Source organism: Argiope bruennichi, chromosome X2 (assembly GCF_947563725.1).
Source record: "Argiope bruennichi chromosome X2, qqArgBrue1.1, whole genome shotgun sequence".
NCBI classification, from domain to species: domain Eukaryota; kingdom Metazoa; phylum Arthropoda; class Arachnida; order Araneae; family Araneidae; genus Argiope; species Argiope bruennichi.
This window is the reverse complement of record NC_079163.1, coordinates 68,039,043-68,066,817: the sequence shown is the minus strand read 5'-3', so window position 1 is coordinate 68,066,817 and position 27,775 is coordinate 68,039,043.

Sequence of the window (27,775 nt, the reverse complement as noted above, 5' to 3'; positions counted from 1 at the left end):
ATTTTATTCAAATTTGACTCGAAAAGTAACATATATGAATTACAAAAGAAAATTCTGACAGAGAAGTTACAGCTTCTACAAGCATTAAAACAAAGTTCCATTAAAGGTACTTTAAAATAAACATTCATGCTGATTATTAATTCAAAATTCTTCTACAAGAATTACAAGAAAGTGTCAATAGAGGTGCAACATTAATGCTGATTCTTAATACAAAATTCTTCTATATGTGTCTTTTTATTTCTCTAATACATATACATATTGTAATAAGATAATGAGCACATAAAACCACTAAAAAATAACTACACTGATATGAGTCATACATGCATGTCATTTTCTATAAATCATAAAAAGAACAACATCAAATTAAAAATACATTTGATTTTCAAAGATGGGAATAAGGAATTATTTAGTCATTTCTATACAGATAAATTCAAAAAATAATCAGGTAGAGAATACATTAGAAATAATGTTAAAATTTGTTATGTAATGAGAAGGAAAACATTAATAAAAATTGGTAATCATTTTCAGCAGATAACAAAGGTCAAAATTTGATTTCTTTAAAAAATGTTAATTTTATACACATTGTTGAAGATTAAAGCTGAAGTAAACTAATATTGTAAAAGAGATTAGCTATATTGAGTAACTAAGCACATTATTATATCACACAATTTATAAGTAACAAAAGTAATTTCTTTAAATTTCTAATTATTAATCATAATAAAAACTGCAATAATTCTTTTTCTATAAAATAAATAATAACATAAAAAATCAATTTACTAAAAAAAAAAAAAAACTTATATACCCATGTGAAAACAGTGTACAATCATGGAAATGAGTCATACAGGAAAGTTTCAAAAGTACAAAAAGCAATCCTGTATAATCATCACCAGACAGATGAAAAAGATTTTTTTGTTTGTTGCTTTTCTTTCTTTCTTTTCTTTTTTCTTTTTTTTTTTCAGGAGGAAAAGGCTGTTCCTTATTTCTTCCATATCTTTGCAAGTCTTTAATCTGAGAAATGTGAAATAAGAATTAATTATATTATAAATAACTAATGAAAAAAATTGCTAATTTAACAATAATACTTACATGACATACTTAAAAATTGATAGTATAAACACAAATATTATAATTTATTTGATTATAATATTAAATATTTTAAATATTATAAGATTTGATATAAGACAAAAATTCCATTTTTTGAAACTAAATTTAGAATTCATTTATACAGTACTTTTTAAAACTTTTTTATATATATAAAAAAAGACATAAGATATTCTATTCCCAATCACTAGAAATGTGCATTCTAAAATATTTGTAAGTGATTTCAGATAACTTTGGAAAATATTCTACAGAAAGAATATTTTTTTTCCTAATCTTAAAATATTATTTGTTCAACGAAAACATATTTATTATTTAGGTGGTTGTTTCTCAAAAACCCTTCTTGCTTTATTCATACAAAAATCTGCTGTAATCTTTGATATACAGTGGTATAATGGTAGGGGTAGAAGAATAAGATTTTTCAATATGGAATAAAGCATAATTAAAATGTTAAGTTTATATTGCAAATAATCTTTAATACTTGAATTCTTTATTATATTTTTACAGATTTACAAAATTGAAAAATAAAAGGAGCAAGGTTAAAATTGATTAACATGTACACTGTCTATGTAAAGAATGGGAAAATTTTCTTATAGCATAACAAATGCAAAAACTGTTACAGATGAATTCTAGTTATAAAAGTAATATTAAAAGTTAATTAAAAATGATTTGAAAAAATATTACATACATACATTATCAATTTTTAATAACTTATATCGCCATAATAACATAATTAAAAAAACTATAAGACTACACAAATGATATGAATATGTATAGATATGAAATAACTTATTTTATTAGCAAGTCATTAGATTAACGAGATAGAAAATATGCAATAAAATGTTTTTAATGGAAGTATTTTAAGGAACAAAAAACTGTAAAACAGTATTGACAAAAAACAGTATAATCGTACTAAACTTGATGAGTTTTCTAAAAGGTATTAATAAGTTTAGAAAATTCTTTTAATTATAATTCCTTTGCTTCAAAAATTTGAATGTTCACGGAATTATACAAATGACAGATTCTAATTTTAATTCCAGAAAATAATAATCAAAAATCAACTCGGATATAATAACAATAAAAAGGGATTCCCATATGAACGATGTAAAAGGGATAAATGTAAACATACCTCAAGTCGCTCAGATTCATTATTTGGTAGGTAAATGAATCTTGGCCTCATTTCAGCTATACATCTAGATACTTCATTTATAGCCCGGCAACATGATGACTGGATAGTTTGATTGAAATCACCAATTATTTGTTGACGACTTCCTGAAGCAAAAAAACGTAAGGCAATACACAATTTCTCTTCAGTAGTTACAGCACTGTTTCGTAAAATATTGGTGCTTAATTTCTCCTTCTCAAAGATAAAATGCATTGGAAACAAAATCACATTCATCTAACAAATCCAAATCAGAAACTCTGTCAGTGTAAATTATTCACCTCCTATCTGATATCAACTGCAATAGTTCCAATGTATCTAAATCCTCCATGTTTGTTTGAAAACTAATGTAACAGTTGTCCTTCTTGAGAACTGCGCATGCGGAAAACCGTTGATCAAATTTGATTATCGGAAGTCCGTGAATCAAAAAATGGGGCAAAACAGGGGGAAATCGTCAACCGATTTGGTGTGGTGAATACCGATTTGACTGCTGATCAGCGTTTAATCATCAGCCGATGTTTAACAACGGTTGGTGAATACGGCCGTTAGTATATTTAAGGATGGTTGCTGTTAGCGCCCTCTCAGCACTAGCAAATGTCAACCATACCCCGCATTGGTGTATGGGCTGAACTGATAATGTGACTTTCCCCCTAATCGGCAGAATTAATTGCTTTTAAAAATACAGAAAGTAATTAAAATTTTTGAATTACTTTTATATGTGGTTTTTAGTTGAAGCGGAAATACACAGGTTAAAATTTCAAAACTTTTACCGATTTTACTAGGCGAAAATATATTATTATGGAAATAAAAGCTTATAGGTGGCTTTATGGACAAAAAGCCTACCATTTTTATAATTAAAAAAAATTATTTAATTTTTGAACCTCTTTTTTTTTTTTTTTTTTTTTTTTTTTTTTTTTTTTTGCACTGATGGATTTCCTCCGAATGTAAATATATTATTCAATTCTTTGTCTAGTACGAAGAAGGTTTGAAAATATAAGTTTTAGGCTGGTACTTATGAGATGCCGCTTTCACAGAAGTGTCTAGTGCTGGATGGCTCTATCCCTCACTTCTGCATGAGTCATCACTTTTAATCGATCGAGCAGTTGACAATCGTCTCTGTACGCTTTCTGTGTGAAGCGAACGACAATTGAGGTATATAAGCCTTCAATTTTTATATTTATTTCTTGATCCAAGATGGGGTTATATTGAAATGGATGAGACGCAAAGGCAAGCTTAGGATACAAATTTATTGAAGGTAAGTTTATTTCTTTTGTTATCCTTAATACAAGCTTGATTATGTATGATTGAATCTGTTAATGCTGAGCCTATTTGTCACACTTCTTTTAAAAGAAAACAAGCTAATTAATGCTTTCGTACGTTCTCCTATTTCTTACATTTAAATTCTATAATATGTTCTGCATTGTTAATGTTTTTGTATCTTAATGATAAAAATAATACTATAAGTATAATTTTATATGAATACAGAGTCTTTTCTTCATGTTCTGTTTTAACAACAAATTATAATTGCGATTTAGTTTTCCCATATTATTTGTTTTCCCAATGATGTAGCATTGATTAAGAATGAACTTAAAGAAATAACAATAAATAGCTGCAATCTATTTATAGAAATTCTCTATTTCTTTATGTTAAAAATCGAATCGATTCTTAGACTATCATGTGTTTATGATAATCCTGTCAGGATTATTACTTTTTGATTGTTATTAACATATTTAGAATTTTGGTTTAAAAATTCTGTTTAAATAAGCTCTTAATATAATTTTTTCATCAATTGATTTCAAGCTTATCTTTTGATGACTATTTAGTTAAATAAAATTTTTAAAGCTATAATGTAAATTAATATCACTATGAATATCTATAAACATAGAAATTTATATTATTTTATTTGAGCTTTTGTTTTAATTAAATCATTTAATTGTTGGTAAATAAACATTACCTTTTGTTTTGGAAAAAAAAAAAAAAAAAGAGAGACCATATAAATGCTGAATTCTGACTTGTCGAGGAAATTATGATGAAGAAAATAAAGTCACTGTTTTTGGATATCCCATTGATGAGGCTTTAAGAGAGAAATGTCTGAGTGCAATTCCAAGGAAAAGTTTTAGCATTACAATGAATTCTAAGGTTAGCAAAAATTAGCAATGATAATTAATGTTTTAATATTTTGAAATAGTTTGAATAATTTTTAGGTGTAAAATATTAAAATTTGTGTTTAGTTAGTCTTAATTTTTGTAAAAAAAAATTTTAATGTCATCCTGATTAATTAATATGTTTAAGATGCATTAATTTTAGTTCAGTCCTAGCTTCACTATTTTGTTAATGTAAAATATAGGCCATTAAACTTAGATTAGTCAATAAAAGTGATGTCAATTGTTTGCTAAATAAAATATAAGTAGAGTTAGAACTGGTTCAGATTTTTTTTATTTTTAAAATAAAGCATGAAAATGTGATTTTTAAGCAGTAGTTTTAAAATGTTTTAGAACTTTTTTTTTTCAAAAATAAACCCTCTTGATTTGTAAGTACATAAAGCTATTCTACATGAAGGAGATTTTTTTTTTTCTGTCTCTTTTTCATTCTGGTATGTGAAAGACATTTTAAAGATGAATTCTTTTCAGAACTACTTTCTACAATGGTGGAAGTACTGGGGAAACATTATCTGCTCCTCTGAAAAAGCCCAAGCTGAAAGAAAATGCTGTGCCAAGTATTTTTCCTGGTTGTCATTGTCAACATCCTCAATTCAAGATAGTCCTTCAAAAAAGAGGCAACGATTAGAACAAGCCTAATCTGAACTTTTCGTAATTAAAAGCTTAAATTCCAAACTGAACTATGATGGCAAGACTACATTTACTAATTTTAATGAATTAAGAACTATGGGAAAGCTTTGATTTGGAATGTTCAAATGTGTTAAAATTTGGATATGGTTTAACTCGTAAAGCTCTGTGGCCAACTTCTTTGGAAAGGCAAAATGTATATTTAGCCTTAAAGTTTTTTAGTACTGATATTGTTCATGCCTTGAATGAGCTTGGGGGAAAACACCATCTCAAAAGCTATGAACAAACATCTTAGTTCATAGATGTGATTTGTATTTGGTGGGATATTGTTAATGTCAAGACTCCCAACAAAGGGAAATTAAAGCATAATCCTATGTACGAGCTTATAGCAAATACCCCATCTGATAAATAATTGACTTTTCTGAAATAGCTCGTTAAATGGGTAAGCAAATGGGAAAAGCTTGATTCAAATAATGGAAGATTTTCCAAAGAAATATTTCTTGTTCTTCATCACATAATACAAACTTTTATGGAAATAGCTGATTATTGCTCCAAGATGTTGAAAAAGAATTATTTTCTCTTGGGTAAAATTCAAACAGATAAATTGTAATCAAGATTTCAGCAGTGTAGAAGTATATTTATATGATAAATGTATACTAGCATACTTCTGAAAATTCTCATCAGAAGTTTTGTATGTATTTCCATCATTATTATTACCACTGGTTTTGTTGTATATAAAAATTATTATAGATTTTTTTTCAGTATTCTATATTTTGAAACAGGGTTTCTGATCCTAAGTGTTCAAAGAAATTATAAAATAAATGAGAATATGTAAACTAATTTCTTAGCAATTTTATTAAAATTATACTTTACAATTATAAATATTTTACACAAACAATTTTCAATAGATGTATATACATTTTCTAAACTATAGAGTGCATTTTCTAAAATTAAGCCATATTTCTCTTATTTGTTAGCATGCATGCAGAAATTTTCTCTTAATATTTCACCTGTCTCATTTCATGTCAAACCAATTACATTAGTATAGTACATATAAAATATAATTAACGTGATGACTGTTTTTAAAGAAAACATGTCATTTTTAATATTTGCTTATTTCTATATAATGCAATTAAAAGGAGAATAATTTGATCACAATAAATATATTTCTAGAGAATGTATCATTTTCCTAGAACTTAAAATTTAAAATCCCAAAGGAAAAAATTCTCTACTTCTCAATTGCTAAATAAGTAAATTGAATATATTAAGTGATAAATAAAGCACAGAGTTTTGATTAAGTAAACTCCTGAAAACATTTTCTGAACTCGCCCTTCATTGGTTTATAGCTTTCAATTTTTTTCATAACTTCTTTCATTTTGTAAGTCATCAAACTCCAAATTTTGATCCTAAAGGTTATTTCCACTGTAGATTAAATCTAATAAAAAATAGACTTTGAGCAATTAAATAAATATAAAAAAGCACTAATTTTTCCAGTTTCATTTATATATTTTTAACCTAACTAAAGTGGTTAACATAATTTCAAGAGGAGCAATGATTTTTTGCTAACTTATTGATTTTTGTATAATTTTCAAATTTTCCATATGTATTTTCACTTTTTTCCTCTTTTAAATGGTTTTGAATAATGAGAAATCTTTAGTTATAAAATTTCAGACAAATTGATTCAAAATAACCAGGGATATATAAGGTAAATGATATAGAGGATATTTTAATAGATGCAAATGTAACAAATAAGTCTTTCTGTTATTATTTTCCTTCAATCTAGTTTTCATTTCAGTCATTAATATGGTATTTATGCTCTAAAAAAAGTATTATTATTATTTTACCTCTAGAACGATGACATGTGACTAAAAAGAATTCGAAATGCAAAATTTTATTTGTATGTTTAATTATAAATTAATTAATAAATAATTGTTCAATTTTATTCGTGAAATACACTGTATAAGACAATCAAAACTCTGGATAAGTATAGCAATTAATAATAAACATGCAAGGTTAAATTTAAAAAACAATTTGGAGCAGTTAAAAAATAAAAGACAGATGATTATTTATTTAAACAGTGTTTCATAAATATTACTTAAATAACATAATGCTGTTAATTTCCATTTTCAAATTTTTACCAATTGATATCTTAAATTAATTTTAGGAATTTTTTTTATACTCAATCTTTTTCTTTTTTTTTACTAGAAAGAAAAAAAAATATTACTAGAATATTAAAAAGAAAATTTACCAAAATGTTCTCATTTTTTTGAAATACCAATTTCTCAAAGTCTAAGACTTTGTATTATGCACCTAAAGAAAACAAATATATCATTTTCTTAACGACCTCACAAAAGTCAGCCGGTATATAAATATTTAAAACAAATTTTAATCAAAATACTTTCATTCATGTTTACTTTGTTTCCTTGACTTTTCAGACTTGCTACAACTTTGTGTCTAGCGTGTCCATCCTAACTTATGTGTTCATTTTTTTTATCAAACAATATAAAATTATAGAAACAAATTTCTTCTAATACAAAAGAACATATTTTTGCATAAATACTGATAAAAATGGAAATAACTATTTCCACTGTATTCTTTTAATACATTGTATTACGTAAGTATATTTCTTCTCTTCGTAATACATTGTATTACGTAAGTTTATTTCTTCTCTTAAAGTCAAATGACACAAATTAAATGTTTGAAATGATGAAATATATGCTTTGTTTCTAATAATGCTGCAATGCTATATTTTTTAATAACTAGATATAATATACCAATGAAGAAACTAAATTGCTATTAAGATTTTTTTTAAAAAAATTCTTTTTGTACTGAAAAATTAAGATTTCTTTGTAAATTAAGTTCAAAAAGTATTTCGTTTCTTATAAAAAAAAAAAAACTTATTTCTTATTAAAAACTGAATTTAAATCTTAAAAGAAAAGATGAAAATGATTATCAAATTATGTTTGCACTAAAATACATTCTTACTGTAGGATAAGCAATTAACTGCTTTATAAGCTGATAATAACTAATTTAACATTTAATTTAATAATGTAGTAGTCTAATGAAATATGAAATATTTCAATGATACAGATATCATGGCTAAATATGCATGTATTCAAAAATGCTTAATATTATTTTACTGTTTTTCTGCAAAATGATAATATGAATAATGAAATGGGTGAGAAATCTGTAATGTATTCTTTATTTGAGCCATATTTTTTTCCATTATAAATCATATTTTTCACATAAATAATGTCATAACTTTCATATAAAAGAATGTTATAATCTGTCCTTATGTTTAGTTCAATAACACCGTCCTAAAAATCAAAGGTATCTACATTCCAGAATTCCAAATCATTTTCAAATATGCAGCATTAACAGTACATTTCAGGCATCCAACAAAGAAATCACGTGGGCTGAAAAAACCTGTTTTCTCTAAATATTAGAAAATTCCTAAATTTCTCCCGAAGAACAAAATTTGGGTACTGGGCCTAGAGTCTAGTGCAGCATAGTTTCATCAACAAATAAATTTACCTTAACCTTGTTATTTAAACTATTTACCTCATAAGTGTAATTTGAAATGAAAAGAGAGAATATTCTAGCTTTTTTTTAAAATTTTGTCACTGGATGAAAAGAAAAAGAAAAAAAATGGACTGATTTGGATTTATCTAATTAATGAAAAAAGCATGGAGTTTAGAACTTTTTACATATTATATGAAGATTTGAAGCAAGAGATTCTTAAAATACTTCAGAATGCCAATGAAAGATTACATGGGCAGTTGAAAGATATCATTCAGCACAAAAATATCAAAATGAGGAATTGCCTGAAGAAATGCTAGCAATAATACTTAGCCTTAGAAAATAAAAATCAACAAATAAAAGCATATAAGGACAATTCATTATAGTATATTTCAAAAATAATTACAATGAAAACAATTATTAATAATGTGGGATCATAAATGATCACATTTTTTAATATCTTAAACTAGATTTGGGACATTTAATCTTGCTTACCAAATTGCTGCAAAGCACTCAGAGAGTTAACATTAGGGGGTCTAATGAACTTTGCTTCCAATTTAATATCATATGCTGTTATATAATAATATACAATAATTGTAATAAACTTTTACAAATGACATGCAGCTTTTTTATATTTAATTATCTTCTTGAAATAATCTTAGTGTTAGTAAATTTGAATCTTGCAATAAGAACTCTTTTGGTATTTTGATTGAATCTTTTGTATAACTTTCAATATAATCTTTTCTCTTTGGATTCTGCAGCATAGAAAATTAAATTTTCAATTTCTTAAAAAATTTTAAGGAATTTTATCATCATGTGATAAAAAGAAGTGTAACGAATTAAATATGTGATCATCTAAGAAAACAAATAATGGAAACATATATTTAAAACAGAAATTAAAAAATAAAATATCTCACAAGGAAATCGTGGCTAAACTTTGATATACGGTCATTTGGCGCCTTGCGAGATTGGCAATTTTTCGGTGGCGCTCTTGCTACCGTCACACTATTGCTGCCGTTCGCGCCACATTTGGCCCTTTCGCTAAAATTTGGCGACAAACTATTTGTTTGGCGAAAATGACTGTATATCAAAGCTGTTCCAAAATTGTTTATTATCATATTACAGATATTAACTTAAATATAGAGAACACTTTGTTTTCCCTTCGAACTTCACCACTTTTTAAAACTTATATACTCTATTAGAAATAAAACATTTTGTATAAAATATTCAGCCCAAAAACAAAACGCAGCGCCATCTACTAATTGAAAAACAGGAAAAGTTGCAGCTAATGATATGTTTAAAGGAGCGCCTAGCCCCTAGGGTTGCTGCTTAATCTCTGGTAAAATAAAAACTTTTCGAGAACCTTGCTTTCAATATTTGTCGTGATCACCTTCGTAGAAAGTTCAATGAAGTTGCGAAAGTAGTATTAGCAGGAAATGAGGTGGGAAGTGCTTGATGAAGCTCAGGTTTCTATTGGCTGTCAGGATGCGATAGGAGGTGCAACAAGGATTGGGAAGCGCTGCCGGTCTATTTATTAAATATATGAAGAAATTAAAGTAGAATAAAATAAAATAGAAAAACAAAAACTGTGTGGGGGGTTACAGCAGAATATTATGGGGTCTTTTAATACGTAAATTAGGAATGTATTTAGAAATAGCAAGTATTGTTTTATTATCGTGAGAATCAAGATTCTTAAAAAATTTTGTGGCAAGTTTTTTAATAAATTTCTTAAGTGGTGGGTAGTCAAGAGTTTTGTACATGTTTGTATTAGGCATGTACCAGTGACAATTACAGAATCTTCTAATAAGATTATTTTGATGGATTTCAATAATTCTTAAGTTTGACTTGGCAGCGTATCCCCAAACCGGACATGCGTACGTTAGAATTGGACGCAGATAGGCAGTGTAAATAAGTATTTTGCTGTCCCTATTCATTATAGAGTTTCGAGAAATTAAGGGATAAAATTTACGAGTTAGGTCTCGCAACTTCTTTTTAACATAAATAAAGTGGGGTTTCCAAGTAACACCTAAATATTTACATTTCTTAGACCACGGGATAATTTGATTTTTAATTTTAACTGGGTGGAAATCCTCGTAAACCTGAATTTTAGTGAACATAGTTGCTTCAGTTTTACTCGGATTGATTTCTATTTTCCATTTAGTGAATCAGTCTTCAAGGGTTTTAAGATGTCTTGTAAGAGCTATTGAGATGAAATTTGGAATTTTATTTCTGGCTAGTATTGCAGTGTCGTCGGCATACATGCAAAGCATAGAATTGTTTTGGAATGTCATTAATGTAGAGTGAAAAAAGGATAGGACCAATTTTGGAGCCTTGGGCAACACCTGCTTTAATATGTTTTATGTCTGAAAGATTATTATTGACGCGAACACAAAAGAATCTGTTGTTTAAATAGGAGATAATAATTTTGATAATATAATGAGGGATATTATAAGTGATAAGCTTGTAAATAAGGCCATCTTGCCAAACTCTGTCAAAGGCTTTCTGAATATCTAAGAAAACAGCGGCAGACTTTTGTTTATTAGCGAATCCCTCTTCGACATATTCAATTACTCTGACAAGTTGATGAGTCGTCGAGAGATTATTCCTAAACCCAAATTGTTCCGGACAAAGGATTTTATTGTCATTAAAATTTTTTTAGCCTGTTTAAAATGATGTGCTCAGCAATTTTGCTACTGGAGGGAAGTAGCGAAATGGTTCTATAACTGGCCGGTTCTGTGGGATCTTTGCCCAGTTTGAGAATGGGTGCAACAACAGTTGTTTTCCATTTTGCAGGAAAGTGACCAATGGCCATGATTTTAAATATAATAAGTTGAAGCATAGAAATTAAATTTGGGGGGAGATTACGAAGAACTTTGTTATTAATACCGTCTAAGCCAGAGGCGTTGTTGATTTTAAGATTTTTAATGCAGTCAGAAATTTCAGTGATAGATGGTGGAGTAACATCATGAAAGTAATTTGGAAGAGAATTCTGAAAGTCTTTGACTGTTATTTACAAGCATCTCTGTATCATCATGCTTAAGATTATTTAATTGAAACTGGGTCTCAAGGCTGTTAGCCAAGTAGTTTGCTTTATCAATGTCAGAATTAACAATACTTGTCAGGCCTTTAAGGGCGGAAATTTTTTGCGTTTTCTTTTTAAAGGATGAGACAAAATTCCAGAAGGTGCCATCATAAGTGTTAGCATTAACCAGTTTATTAATAAATTCATTTTGCTCAATTTTTTCATTAAGAATTTGAATAGTTTTATTGAGTTTATTCATAATTCTCTTGAAGACTGTGTTTCTAGTGTTTTGAAAGACCTTTAAGGCATAATTTCTTTCTTTGCGGAGAAACCGAATTTTTGGGTCAATATAATTTTGATTAAATTTCTGTGGTTTCGAGGCAGCAACTTTGGCATCAATAATTATTTTTTCAAAATATTCAACCATTTCGTCAAGTTGCTCAGGAGTTTGTGGATCTAAATTTTGATCGAAACTAGCCATAGACAATATTTGTTTAAAATTGGTCCAATTAGTGGCAACTTTTCTATTGCTATCAGGGAGTGAGTATTTACGAAAAGAGCTAAGAAGAACTGCATTATGATCTGAACTGAGTTCAGGGAGGGATACAATTTCAAATGGGAAAAGAAAGTCTTTAACAATTGCAAGCTCTATTGTACTGGCAGAATAAACACCATATCTAGTGGGGGAGCAAGGAGCTAAAATTTCAAAACCTGCATGCAGTGCAAAAGAATATAATGTGTTACCACGTGCATTATTATTTTGACAACCCCAACTGATATGATGGGCGTTAAAATCGCCACAAATAATTTGATTCGAACTGATTTGTAGCAGGTTTTCAATGTCAAAAGTAAAGAGAGCATTAGAACTAGGGGGAGGGGATGTAAATAGAAGTAAGAGTAATTAGATCGTTTTTAACGTCTAGGGCAACCACCGTGGCTTCAACATAGTATAGTGTAGGAGGAGTGATCTCATGATGGGGTATACCATTTTTAACTAGAATTGTAGTATCACCAGCAATATTATCAATCCTGTAACTATAGTATGAGTGGTAATTAGCCAGAAAAATCTTTCTTTGCGGTATAAGGTTTTGAATAAGTTTTCTTGAATAAGAATAACATCGGGGTTATACTTATTTACAAAGTCAGTCATTAATTTTGTTTGAAATGCCATTTACATTCCAGAAAACAATACGCAGGCTGTTACACTTGAATATTATTTTTCAGAGGGATTGACTGGACTAGCAAAAATTTCTGACAGAATTAAAAAAACAGAATTAAATTTTGTCTGAATGAAGTTTTAGCATTTTTAAGTTTTCTAATTTGTATAAGTAGGTTAGGAAATTCATTTAAAAGCTTTTTAATTTCCTTCATGCCCTCAATGAGTTCTTTAAAATCACTAGAATTCATGAAATTGAGGGTAGAAGAATCATCCCTATCAACTTTTTGCGTTTCTCGTGGCGCCATCTGCCGTGCTTCAGCTGGTTTAAAAAGATCAGCGAAAGATGTATTTTCACGGATACTCGCCTGATTATTATTGAAGGTAGTTCTGCGCTGATTAGTAATGTTATTGCGATTTTGTTGGGGGGATTTCATCTTGGAGAACGCCTCGCATCCTCTGTATGAAGCAACATGCCCACTTTTGCCACAGTTGATACATTTTGGTATTTCAATACGTTCCTTAATTTCTCATGCATTGGTCTCATGAGTATCACCGCATTTAAGACAACGTGGCTTGATGTTGCAGCAATCTGCACTATGATGAAAATAATTACATTTAAAACACTGCCTTGCCATGTTTCGTGCACGATATGGCTCAATGGGACCGCGAAGATAATTGATACTATTGACGTTGTAAATACTATTTGTTTCATCATGGCGTTCTAGTTCGACTAGAAAGAACGGCAGCGCCCTCTTTGATCTTGTTTGTGTAAGTTGTACTACTTTGATGACTGGGAATCCAAGTTCATTTTTAATGTATGCAAATATATCTTCTGCTTCATGATCGATAGGGAGACCTTTGATGGCTACATTGTCTGGGCGTTTGTTCTTTGGTTTTATGATGTAGTAATCATAGCCCTGAGATGTTGCGCAAGATTGGATTTTTTGATGTTGCTGGATAGAATTCGGGAAAAATTTAATGAATCCATTATTAAATTTATTTTCTGTGGGGCCACAGACTTTTTGAATATCAGCTAACATCGTTTGATATTTATTAGCATACCTAAGCATTATGGGTGGAACTTTAGTGGGCGTGGCTTCAGTTTCGCGCTCTTTTATATTTTTGATCCGTGAAAATCTATTTCTAGTGGTAATTTCTTTTTTGGAATTTTGAGAAGGGTTATTTCTTGTTGTTTTACGTTTAGTGGGGGATTGAAATTGTTCTTTCATTTGTGCTTTAAGGAAGGTTGGGGGATTTGAAGTTAAGTTGCATTTTGCATCCTGACAGACAAAAAGAGAAAGATTACCTTGAGCTTCCTCCAGTTTTGAAATGGCGTCGGCTCGTTTGGCATCTATGTCCAGTAGAGTAGGGTGATCTTGGGGCAGGTTTGGGTTCTTCATCCAATTTTTCATCGCCTTGTTTAAATCGTCAACTTCCATTTAAATGCCAAAAATGGCCATTTCTGTGAAACTTCTCTGTGCGCATGTCTGACAGGCATCTGCATCCTGAGTATTTAGATCGATGCTTTTATAGAGATATTTACAAAAAGTAAATGTAATATAGCTTCTATAACATTACATATTAAAACAACACAAGTAATGAAATAAAATGTCATTTCACAACTAAGTTGTTCCTAGGTTTGACAAAATCCAAAAAATATTATCCGCCGAAAAAGAATTTTAAAAACAGAAACTATAGCATCAATATAATTTCAAATTTAAATTTCTTATATAAAATCAAAAGTGTTGCCAAACTTTTCACATAATTATATAACTGAAATTTGGATTACTTTTCGGTATAATTTCAGGTGTCATACTTTTATTGCACTTCGTTCCATCGTGTTCCGATTTCGCCTCCTATTGTTAACGATATTGCAGCATTTCAAAGTTCGAGTCAACGAAAAATTTAGTACTATCTACTAATTAGTTTTCCAAAATAATTCAGTCGAGTTCGTTATAAGAAAAGCTTACATGTTTAAAATATTTCGTGCCGGCGTCCTGGCATAGGGATAGCGCGTCTTCCCCTTGATATGGGTGTCCTGAGTTCGAGTCCCGGTTCGGGCATGGTTGTTCTTCATCTGTTCTATTTGTGAGATGTGTGAATGTGCCCGCCTGTAAAAAGGACCTGTGCAAGCGAATGTGATGTGTTAGTAGCTAAGACGTACTCTTGGCCCTAGTTGGCGCTACTAAAAACAAAAGATGGCACCCTGGGCTTGTCCATGGCAAGTGCCATTAGAAATAACAACAACAAATATTTCGTTAACAGCAACAATTACCTAATTGTTAAAGTATTGCTAATTGTTAAAAGCATAGTAAAGCAAATTTAGGTGTTACTTTTGCTGAGAAACCAATAATAAATTTTGTATTATTGTAAATAATACCCGATCTTTCTCCTCGTTCTTTAAATTTATTGCAATCTAATTCATACTAAGACGTTCCAAATTACAGAAAGAAACTTCCGAATATTCGTCTTAAATTTTATTCTGACTTGAATTCCTTGTATTACATATTATTTTTTTTTCAAAGAGAGTCTACTTTTTAAAAAATGGAAAACCTTTTTAGAGATGCATAATCCACGATTTTTTGAATAACAAATAATATTGCTATTGTTATTTTTAAATATGCGTTCGATATATCTGTTATTTCAATCATATTATTAATTAAAAATTATTACTTAATATTAAATATAAAATTTATTAATTGTAATTAATACTTAATTTACTACTTTAATTAACGTGTGTTTGAATTAATTTATCTGTTTCAGCTTACTTCTTAAATTTTATTTTTTTCTCAAAACTATTTATTTAATTTATTTATTAGAGTGAACCATTTTCTGGAAAAGATGAGTTAAATATATATATGTCATTTCTTTAAAATGTTTACTTTTGTTCTATATTATACCAATAGATGGCGCCAGCAGTAAACAGAATACGTGTAATCAAAGTCAATCATGTCACGAGCAATTAAAAATGATCTGTATGGAATAGTGCATCATCAAATACGAATATCGGTCACACCCGGAAAGTGGAGCGGTGAGTTCGCACTTTCCAATGAAGCCTCGCACTTTGCGGTGAAATCACCGCTCCGATAAATTTCAGTGATATGCAATTCAATGATACGATACGATAATTCCAATAACCGGTCCGTTCACTTTTCAATCCAATCACAGATTTCTTTCGAGAGTTTCCCTTGGACAGATCGTATCGATTGTTACTTTCCAGTAAAGTCACCGCTCCGGAAAATTTCATTGATATCGTATCGATTGTTCCTTTCTATCGTGATCCAAAACCTGTAATCGAAATATCATCAGTAAGATCGCATCAAGGATTTGAATCACACCCCTCTTTGAAAAGTATTGATCACTTGTATTTGTGACTTTTTGATATTGGTTACGTAATAACCGCTCTGAAAATATTCGTCATCCCTAAACCTCTTTAGATGTCAGTTAATCATTCAGTAAGCAAAGCTTTTATTAACAAAGAGCAAATAATTTAAGTAAAATATTTTTTAATATCCGTTAGGAATGAGTATAGCTTCATCTATCGGCAAATACATCATGAACTAATTGTAATGACGGAAGTCGCTGATTGGAATAATTAGATATCAACTCGACGTTGGCTTCTGCCCATAATCTTCCTGTGTTTCAACATATTCGGATCATATCATATTTTGGACTATCACTGTAACCTGAATTATTTCGAGAGACATTTACTATGAATTATTAAAGTGATGCATTTCTACTAAATTTCCTTCCAGCATTATCTTAAGATGGCGACTCAGAGGGGTTTCCAATTCAGGGATAAGTTCTAGATCAGAATTTATTTCTTCCGATATTGAAACACATAATGGTGACATTAAGAAATATCAGTCATCTGAAATTCCAACAATTTAATAAATTTCGGAAAAAAATATAAAAGTAACCATTTAGATCATGCTAAGAATGAATTCACTTTCTATAAAATGAAGACTAGCTTATGAATTTAAAACAGATTAGCGTTTCGCAGAGTAAATATTTTAGAAATTGGGTCAATATATTGAAAAATAAAAATCCTATTCAGTCCTGGCGCAGAGAAATCAAACGATAGTATTTCTTATTATTTTAGTAACATTTGATTGATGCTTTGCTAGTTCTCCTTTCAAAACTGAATCGAACATCGAGCATACCCCAACTGCGATAAAGTGACCATAATTATGATAATCGTAAATAGCGAGGTCACTGTACTACAGTATTAAGTGAGCACCAACATCCTTAAACAAAGAAAACAACAAGCAACAAGTGCAATAAAGCAACCTCTTTGATGCATTGTTTAGAATGACAGTCTTTTAAAGAACTTATTTCATAAACATCAAGACCGTCACATTACTGACATCCGAAAAACGTTTCTGAATTCTGCAAAGCAAATTAAAATTTCAAACTTTATTGTGTACGGAAGCGTCAGAGCTACCCACTGAGAAGGATGTTTTGCAAAATTCATCAAAACAGCCATTGCACGTCCAGGAGGTAAATTTCAACTCAACCACATTTGAAAACTTTGCATTGATCTTTCTATTTAAAAAAAAACAAAACATCACTATTATATCCATTTATAGACATCCTCACGTACTGACTGACTCCTTCGAGCTCAATAAAGCTGTTCGAGCTGTTCCATTGGAAAAATGTATTTACAAGAAATTTTCTTATAAATCCAATATTTTTCCTATTGGCAACTTTTAGTACTAATGTTTTTCTTCTTCTGCGGAATTCCTCTTCCCATGCCTTCTACATTTTTATATCGAATGTGGTTTCATTTCGTTCATTTGTTGTAGCTGTAGAAGTCACCAAACAGGGAAATTTATTTTATGACCACCCTGTTTATTTCCCTCAACAAAAATTTCTTTATTTTCATTGAAAACCTCGAGAAATTATAAAAAGGATAATGATGAAATGCTCAGAAATATTTACTAAAAGTCAACTTAATGTTAGTAGGTTGGTCGTGTATTTATAGTATTTCATTTTATTCTGGAATTGTTTCTGCCAAATTAATTTCGAAAAACGGAAGACCAATCTACGCCAAGATGGCAAGTAAACATAAAAAAAAACAAGACCGTCAGCCTGCAATCCCACCTAGAACATCAAACGCGGCCCCAACTTTGACTAGCGTTGATGACTTCCCCTCGATCACTGAAATACTGAATGATCTTAGAGAAGTACTAAAAGAATTCCCCAAATTAATTGAAGCGGCCAAGCTAGCAAAGAAAACAGAAAATAAAGAAGAAAAGAAGCCAATGCCAATGATGTGGGGTTGTTCTCGGAAGTGCCTAGGCTCTTCGGCCTTTTATCTTCCGCTTCGGCTGAAATGATGGGTTAGTAACATACACATTAAGTTGAGCATGATTATTAAATTTTTGCTTGCATCTTATTATGCTATTACTTTAAAAATTTAGTGAGAAAAAAAGGAAATAAAGAAAAAAGGGGGTTTAGTTTTTACCTAATATTTACATTGGCGGATTAGCACTGTCGGGATTGGGAGGTATTAGGGTCTAGCCACTAATCAGTTTAGCAGGGTTCGGGGGCGTCTTCTGTTCCTATTTCTTTTTTGGTCGTATGTCAGAATTTCTTTGATTGCAGTGTTTTTTTCATTATCGAGCTTCTCGTAATATTTTTTCTTTCTTTCTTTTTGCCATTTTTTGGAAATTTTCCTCTATTGTGGGTATGTTGAGATCTTTTAATATATTTTGGTTTCTAATGTACCAGGGCATATTTGAGATTTGTCTGGCGGTCATATTTTGGAGTGCATTGAGTTTTCTAATATGTGTTTTAGCTGCTGCCCCCCAAACGGGAGCTGCATAACTGATTAGTGGGCACAGTAGGGACTTATACAGTAGTAGTTTATTTCCCATTGAGAGTTTGGAGTTCCGACCCATGAGCGGGTATAGTGCTGCTTTTGCCCTTTTATATTTTTCCTGGATTTTTCAATATGGCTTTTGAATGTGAGTCCTTTGTCCAGGAGGACTCCTAGGTATTTTGTTTGCTTCTCCCAGTGTATTGGGCGTTCAGAATAGTTTCGGGGGGGGGGGTGTCTCTTTTTCTGGTGAAAAAAACTGCTTGTGATTTTTCTACATTTATTTTGATTTTCCATTTAATTAGCCAGCTTCCTATTTCTGTGAGATGCTTTTTAAGGGCTTCTATTACTTTTTTTCTGTCCGGGTTTGTGCTGAGGATTGCTGCATCATCAGCAAAGAGGCAGAGATGGGTTTCAGGTGATTGGCATATGCCGTTAATATATAGGTTGAAGAACAGGGGTCCTAGTTTGGAGCCTTGGATAACTCCCGCTTCTACTGTTCTTGGTATCGAGATTTCTTTCCCAACTCTTACCTTAAACTTCCTATCTCTGAGGTAGGAGGAAATTAAAAGTGCCAGTCTGTCTGGAATTTTCAGCTTCATCATTTTATAGACTAGCCCATCAATCGACACTCGGTCGAAAGTCTTTGCTATGTCTATAAAGACTGCTGCTGTCTCAGCCGAGTTGTTCATGCCTTCTCTAATTAATTATGTTACTCTTGTTAGCTGCTGTATTGTTGAGAATCCCTTTCTGAACCCAAACTGGAATCTGATGAGTTTTCCTTCGGTAGGTGTTTCTAGCCTGTTTAGTATCACTCCCTCAACTATTTTGCTAAGTGAGGAAAATAAGCTTATTGGGCGGTATTTTTCAGGTTTTTGCGGATCCTTGCCTGGCTTGTGGATTGGGACTATTATTACTTTTTTCCAGATTATAGGGAAGTAGTTTAGAGTAAACATGCTATTGACTATTTCGGTGATTTTAAATATACTTTTTACTGGGAGGTTTTTGATCATAATATTATTGATTTCATCATATCTGGGACTTTTCCTTTTCTTTAGTTTTTCTATTGCTTCGGCTATTTCGGCTGGGGAGCATGGGGGTATTTCCTCACGATTTTCTTTTTGTTTAAATTTTTCCAATTTTCTTCTCACTCTGTCCTCAGTGGGTGGGTGTTAGAGGTCATTATTTTTAAATTGCTGGGCTAGACTGTCTGCTAGGGCCTCTGATTTTTCTAGTCTTTGTAGCTATTGTGTTTTCAGTTCGTAGTGGGGAGATACGAAGTTTTTTGTTTTTATATTTTTTAACTAATTTTCAAAGGGATCCTTCGACCGGGTCCAAACTGGTTATGTAATTTTCCCATTTTTCTTGCTCCCGTTTATTTTGCATATCGTTTAGTAGATTTTGGGCTCTGTTTAAGTTGTTTTTATCGGCCTGGTGCCTGGTTCTCTGCCACAATTTCCTTAGCCGGTTCCTGGGTTTGATTTGCTTTCTAATTATTTCGCTAGTTTCTCTTTTAGGGTTTATTTTCCATCGTCCCGTTTCTTTGAAGGCAGTGATTATTTCTTTCGTAAACCTCTTCACTTCTTCATCTATGTTCTGTTTAATTTTTGGGGGAAATTCTTTACCAGGGTTGACCGTTAATTTTTCTTTAAATTTTTTCCAGTTTGGTACAAAGGCTCTCGCTATTTCTGCAGGGACTCCTGTGTCTATTCAGTATTCCACCGGGAGGTTCTGTTTGGTGACGTATTTTTCTACACGAATCATAATGTACATTAATGTTTCTAAGTTATAAATTTCTTGAATGTTATCAGTTTTGAATAAATGTATTTGATAAATTGGTAGGGGCTCTTTGGTTTAAAATTTTGTTAATTGATTAATTTTGTCTACTCGGAATCCTTTCACTGTAAGTTCGGTTTTTATTTCCTTTGTATCTATGTTAATCGGTAATCCTTTTAATACCACTTTTATTGGTTTTTCGGCCCTGTCAACTATTACAAAGTATTCCTTGCTTTGCTCGTCGAGGTATTTGGTTAGTTTTCGGATGGAAGAAAAGAAACTGATAATCCTCAACTCTCTCACGGGCTAAGTCAACTCCAAATCAAGATCAATCCTACTGCAAATTCCCGCAATTCTAATTGGCTCCCACCGAACAATAGTTTATCCAGCACCCTCACCCGAAAACTGCCGAAAATCTAACTGTCTCACCCTCTCTTACTCCCCTGGACACCTGCTTTCTCATTGGCTGAGACAACTCACCCCCTCTCCTTCACCTGCCTCACGCTACTCTACCATAACACACAGTCAATTTTCTCTCCATCCATCGTACCATCATGATTTACCTCAGCTCATGGCATTGTATTAAAGGTCAAGTTATTTCTCCAGTTTTTCATCATTAAGGGGATAGTCATCTTCCGAGGATGGGTGTCCCAATAAGTCTCTCAGCCGTTCATTTTGAAAAATAGTCTTTTTACGAAGATTGAAGAAGTGTTCGGCAACCTTGAAAACAATTATTTAGCTTTTCTCAAGTTTAAGCCAACGATCGCAGTGCCTCTACAATAGGCAATTGAATCTAACCTGATAAGAGTGTAATTTCAAACGTATATTATACCATGGTGGAGCTGTAGCGCGTAAATTTTGCACTTAAATAAAATGCATTCCAGACGGCTTTTATTGTAATTAATAGATTTCATTACTACATTTTTCGTTCTCCATGTATTCTAATTCATTTTATGTTATTTTGATGCGGCTAATTCTTAACGAAAACTGCCATCGAGGATAAAACGTTCATAGAGTACCAGAGCTCTCAGTTCATAATCTCCAACACTGAAACAATTTTTTAAAAGCTGTCGAATAGATAATTGGTAGCTTTTTATTTTCCTCATTTTAACGTTTATAATAAAATACTGAAATGTGCATATTTTGCAAATTAACTTTTATACAAGTGATAAAAAAAAAGTTATCATTGGGGATACTTCCTTTACTGTAGACAGTCAGGATGTCACCAATTTGTTTACCTTTCGTATCACTACATCTAATTGTTGCTAATCTTCGCACGGCTCTTCCTGAAAAACCCAATGTGAAATGGTATGCGCAGTAATATATTCTTTATGGCGTATTGATACATACATTTATTATGGAATGCATCACTACGCAGTATGGACAAGCAGATGATTTTCACCTTAAGGCCTTATCAGATGGGCAAATACCGTCTACAAATTCGTGGATAGTTTTCTGCTTATACCTGCAGACAACCGGTCAAGCAAGATTTTTGTCACCATGGACTGTTTTCAACCGGCTTGAAAATGTAGACGATAGTGGAGGAATTAGTTGCAAACAAAATTCAACCAATCGTGCATGGCTTTGGCAATGACGTAGTTGCCAAGAATGGCGCGATTGAAACCAATATGAAATTAATTTGTAAACATATTTCCGAATCACTCCTTCTCTATAAAAAGACGGCAAAAAATGTTGTATGGTCGTATGATAAAAAATGGGTTTTGATCGACTTTATTCATGAGAAGCCGGCTATTTGTAATCCACTGAATATTCATTATTAAAGAAAAAGTTTACACGAAGAAATTCGTACAATAATTATCAGAAGATGAAGAGGTATTGACACCCGTAGATAGTCATCAAAACCAAGAAAATTTATTTTCAGAATTAAAAAAATTATTAATGTTTATGTGAACTGTCTTCTTTTTGTGAACTGTATTTGATCAGATTAAATCTTTAATTTTTTTTTAAATATTGGTAGAATTTTCGAATTTCTAAAATATGTAATTAACATCTTCCATACAGTTAAAAAATTATTTAATTCCTATGTTGTTGTGAAAGTTAATAAGAATCAATTTATTTTCTTACAGCTGAAATATTTTTCAGCACATCCCTGAGGGAATTGCAGAAAATGAATGATTCTGTTATTGTTTAATGTTTTAATTAATAAATAATAGTGAAGTTTTTATTTTTAAAATTAATTGCACATCCAACCACAAAATCGCTTTTTTAGCATATTTCAGTGTTAAATTTGATTTTCACAATTTAATCTATAAAATACCAATACAGATACATTATGCAATGATTAGATTCTTTTTGTACGTAAACTTGCCATTATTATTGAAAAATTAACAAAATTGATGGGACAGCAATATATCCCAGGATATAATGTACGGAATTTATGAACAGGAATCTCACTAACGAAATGAGTAAACTACAGATATTCACAAAACAGAAAAAGCGAATAAAGAGCGATAAATTAGCCATAAAGTACACCTTGTTTTTAGGTTTACCGTACAGCAAATCCTCACGTGACGTCACTACACATGTTTTTCCATGCGCGTTTGTCCACGAAAGTGTAGACGGAATTTGGCTGTCTGATAAGGCCTTAAAGGCATTTTTAGCTTCTGTTTCTAAAATCAACTCTAAAACGGCATTTTAAAAATTTCGAAACGGTGTAAAATTCATTTTTAACCGATTATATTTTTCAAAATTATTGCTGGAAAACTCCAAAATTTAGCTTACTTTTTAATTATTTAAAATTTTAATTAAAATTTCAAAAAAAAATACTCAAATGTGCATATTTTTGTCTTCCAAAGTTTATATGTACCAAATTTGGTAATTGTATTTCTAGTAATTGTATATTGTATTCTTGTCTGGCCTGTAGAGCACTAAAACACACACATTCACCTTCACTATTAGTACAGAATACATAAGAAATATTTATAATGTAATTTTATACTGAGACACTGATAATATACCATGTTAAAGTTACAGATATCTGAATGTGCAATTCATTTTTCTTTTATGCAGAATGGAAAAAGTCACATTTATATTAATAAATTAAATTTCTTATAAATTGATATACATTTGGCACTTCTCGAATCTTTTCTAAGTTAAATATGAAATCAAATATTGATTAGTAATTTTTGAAAACAGTATCTTTGATTGAAATTAATAACTATTTTAATGAATGTATTCGGAATTTTTTTCCTGATCATTTTATTATTGTTATTGATGCATCAAAAACCCTCCAGCACACCTCAATTACTGTTTTTTTTCCATCCAAAAATTCATATTTCAAATCTATTCTGTCCATTCCATTTTTACTGCAGTAAGTTTAGCCATTGCTGAAGCATTAGATGCTCTCGTTATCCATGTAAAAGATTGCTTGATTCTTACAGATAGCTACTCTGCGCTTACATCCTTGAAAAATATCTCCATCCAGTCGACAAAAATTATTCCACGTATAACCTCCAAACCTGAAACTTTAACCAAACTAAACCAAAAATATCCTTCCTGTGGTTACCTGGTCAATCGAATATAATCTGGTACGAGCTTGCAGACTGTTTGTCAAAGAAGTTACAAAAAATACACCTTTGATTGAACATCTACACCTCTCCTGAAGATAGTATTTCAAGCCTCAAAAATGCGACGCACCAGATCTCAACCAATAATTATAGAAACAGCAAATATTTCACCTCCTCAGGAGACATTTCTAGCATTGAAGAACTCTCTTTCTGCTCCAAAAATCGGATGGAAGATGTTATTTTGGCAAGACTAATCAGCAAAACAATTATGACACCAGCACTGTTGAATCGTTTGAACCTCCAAAATGATCCCCTTTGTCATGAGTGTAATAGCATTAATGATATTGAACATATAATTCTCTCGTGCAAAAGGTGTACTTACTATAGGGGCAATCTGTGGACTTTTCTACAGTTAGATAAACAAGATATTTCCTTCAAAAATGTTTTGGGTAAAATAACTGCAAACAAAATCAATCTGCATGCTTCTCTACAAGCAGTGAAGCATTTCAATATCTATTAACTTCATTCATCATGTTCTGTTTGGCCTCTATACGTTTCTTTTTTCTAATCATCATACGGTGTTGCGGGAATTCTTCCTTTTATCGTATCTCTTCATTTGAACTTAAGAAACTTGAATATGGACTGAATCGCATCAGCAAAACTTCTCTGCAGCTACTGACTGACTGAAACTTCAATTTTGTGTGTGTGTGTGCACGCTCTTGTGTTTTGTTAATGAAATTTCTTACTCTCTACATCTCGAAACAGGGGATAACCGCCATTGTTGCAATAAATCCGTACCTCTTGCTTCTTTTAAGCTCTAGGTTGACATCGTCTTGTCGATCTCTAGAAAGTGTCAATTTCAAAAGACTCACCTTCTCCCCCAGATTAACAATGTTTGTAAGAAATTCATCAGAGCTTTTCGGATGCAATACTCACTAATCTGTTGTAATTCTAAATTAACCATTAACAATAAAGTGCTCATTTATCTATCATATCTGCGTCCAGTTCTTATGCTTATCCTATCTGAGGTCATTCTACTATTCATAATTTTTTAAAAATAGAAGTTATTGAAAATAAAACTATAAGAATGATTACTAATGCTAGATGGTTCATGCGAAACGATGAAATTAGATACATCCTCAAAATCCCTGAAATTAAAGATTTCATTTTGAAACTCTCTCAGAATTTCTTTGATAAACTTGAAAATATTAAAAACTTTACAATTAGAAAAATACCATATTATGATGGTTCACTAAGAGCAAACAAAAAACTCCCCAGAGTGGTTATCTTTAAATAAAAAAATGCTCCTCTTCTGGATCTCTTGTAGTCACGCCCGATTCATACATTTTGTTTTGTTTTTTTAACTATTTTTCTCAGCTACTTCCATATCATTCATGAAGTGGTCGGTTTATCTCTGGCCTTCCGAATTTTTTTTCCCAGGTTCGATCCTTGTTACAGTTCTGCTTTCTCCGGACTCAAAAAACTCCTCTTCTCTCATTTTAAAATTTTCTTTATTCAATGTTTCACTCTTAGTTTCACATTGTAAAATAAATTTTATTCTACTTTTATTTATTATTATTATTATTTTTATAATTTTCTGTTATTATTATTATTCCTATTAGTATTATCATTCGTTTTATTTCAATTTAACTTCTACATTCCACATTGCACATGTTTTTCTTCACTTCACGGAATTTCATTCACCTAAAACAAAAAACTCATCCTTGAATGCAGCTGAAGGCCCCCACCTGTGGCCAATGAATTGCATTAAACTTCCAAAACGACGAAACTTATAAGAATAAAACAAAAGGAAATTGCTATTTCCTTTATAAAAATAATAGATAAAATGCAAATAACCACCTAATATAATTTTCCCTATAGTTTTATATATACAGTATGCCCACTAAAGTCTCTTGCCACCCTCTTAACTTCTGAACGGCTGCTGCTATATTCATAAAAGTGGTGTCTAGATGCAGTAGACAAGCCCCATTGAATGAACTGCCTGATGCGCCATCTTGTGAAAAGCTGCGGAGATAGCATTCCTATCTCGAAAACGGAAAGACATAAGGGGGAAAAAGTGATTTACAAAAAAAGTTATTTATAAAGATGTAAAAGCATCATCGATTTATTACAAAAAGACACCTTGTGGACATTAGTGCAAAGAATAGAACAGTTAAAGAGAGCATTTGTTTTTTCGCGATTTCCTACGCTGTGAAGAAGGAAAGTAAGTAGCAAGGAAAACGATCTGAGAAAGAAAGAAAAAATCTAGTTATAACAATATACCTTTATTTGAGATGTTCAAACTTCTCCAAGTCAGATGTAATGCACATTTGGATCCTCGTTTGAATTTCACATTGTACACGGTGGAGCATAGAGGGTGACATAGCGACGCAAGCGTCAGTGACGCATCGTTTGAGATCCTGTAATGCTTCTGGAGGAGTCGCATACACCTGATGCTTCAGGTATCCCCACAGGAAAAAGCCCAGTGGAGTCAAATCAGGCGAGGGCGGATACCAATATTTGAAACCGCCATACCCAATTATTTCAGTCCCGAATTCCTTGACGAGGTACTGCTTCACTAGAGAAGTCTTGTGAGCAGGCGCGCTGTCATGTTGAAAACGCAGATTCCTAATTTTCAAAAGAGTCAGGTTCTCCACAAAATCGGGTACCACGTTCTGTAGTAGTTATAAACATCGTGCAGTCGTTAACATACCACCGTAAAATATTAGGCCGGTCAGCTTGTTATTTTAAATTGTTAATAGCGAGCCCCATTTGATGTCGAACGTTGGTAAAGCATCTAGGATTTTCTAACTCTCAGAAATTGGTGTTTTGCCTGTTGTACTTGCTATTCCGAAAAATGCAGACTTCCTTCGTCCACACTATATCTGCCAAGAATGTTGGCTGTACCTATATATGATTTGTGACGAAATTGTACCATGGATATTTCGCTCGGCATCCCTGTACATCAGAACTTTGTTGAGGCATTGGTCAGTATGGATGAGCACCTATTTCGCTTAGGATTTTCCAAACCTGATTTTTTGAGAGGCCACATATCTCTCTTGTGCTGCATTTCGGATATGCGAAAGCGTGGCTAATATCTCATCTGGTTGAACATGCCGTCTTACCTTAGCTGGTTTGTCAGATCCATTTCGACTAGTCACGCAACCTGTCTCCCTTAAGCGTTTTACAGCGATTAGGATGGTTTGATGAGAAGGATGCGGACCTTCTGGAAACGTTGTCGGTACAACCTTGCTACTGATATGCCTTAAGTCCATATTTACAGTACAGTAAAACCATCTCACAATATTCAGTTTTATAAAAGCGTTCCATGACCATGAGCATCAACATAAGACAACCCCAAGAGAATGTCTCTTTTATAGCGGTATCAAGTGAAAAGCGTGACGTTTCTTATGCATTTGCATACTTAGAAAATTTCGAACACCAAGCGCAAGTTGCATTGAGTTCATGCGACACTATTTTGCTCGATCTACGTATTGTTTACTCTGTTTATAAAGACAATCAGTACAAGGATGCAACTTCTCTGGGTTCCAACTACAGTATTTTTGATTGGGGATCATAAGCTATATCATTGCGTCGTGTTTTGCCCGAAAGATATCATTTTTCCTTCCATTCAAGTTTCGTGACGTAAAAGAGTGGGAAATCGTGATAAAACAAATACGCGTTTAACCGTTCTATTCTTCGCATTAATGCTTACAAGGTGTCTTTTCGTACTAAATCAATGATTTTCTGCATCTTTATAAATCACTTTTCTTTCCTATGTCGTTCTGTTTTCGAGATATGAATGTTATCTTCGCAGTTCTTCAGTAGGTAGCGTTACAGGCGATTTCATCCGGTATGTACTTGCCTACTTTAATATACCTAGACACCACTTTTATGAAGACAGC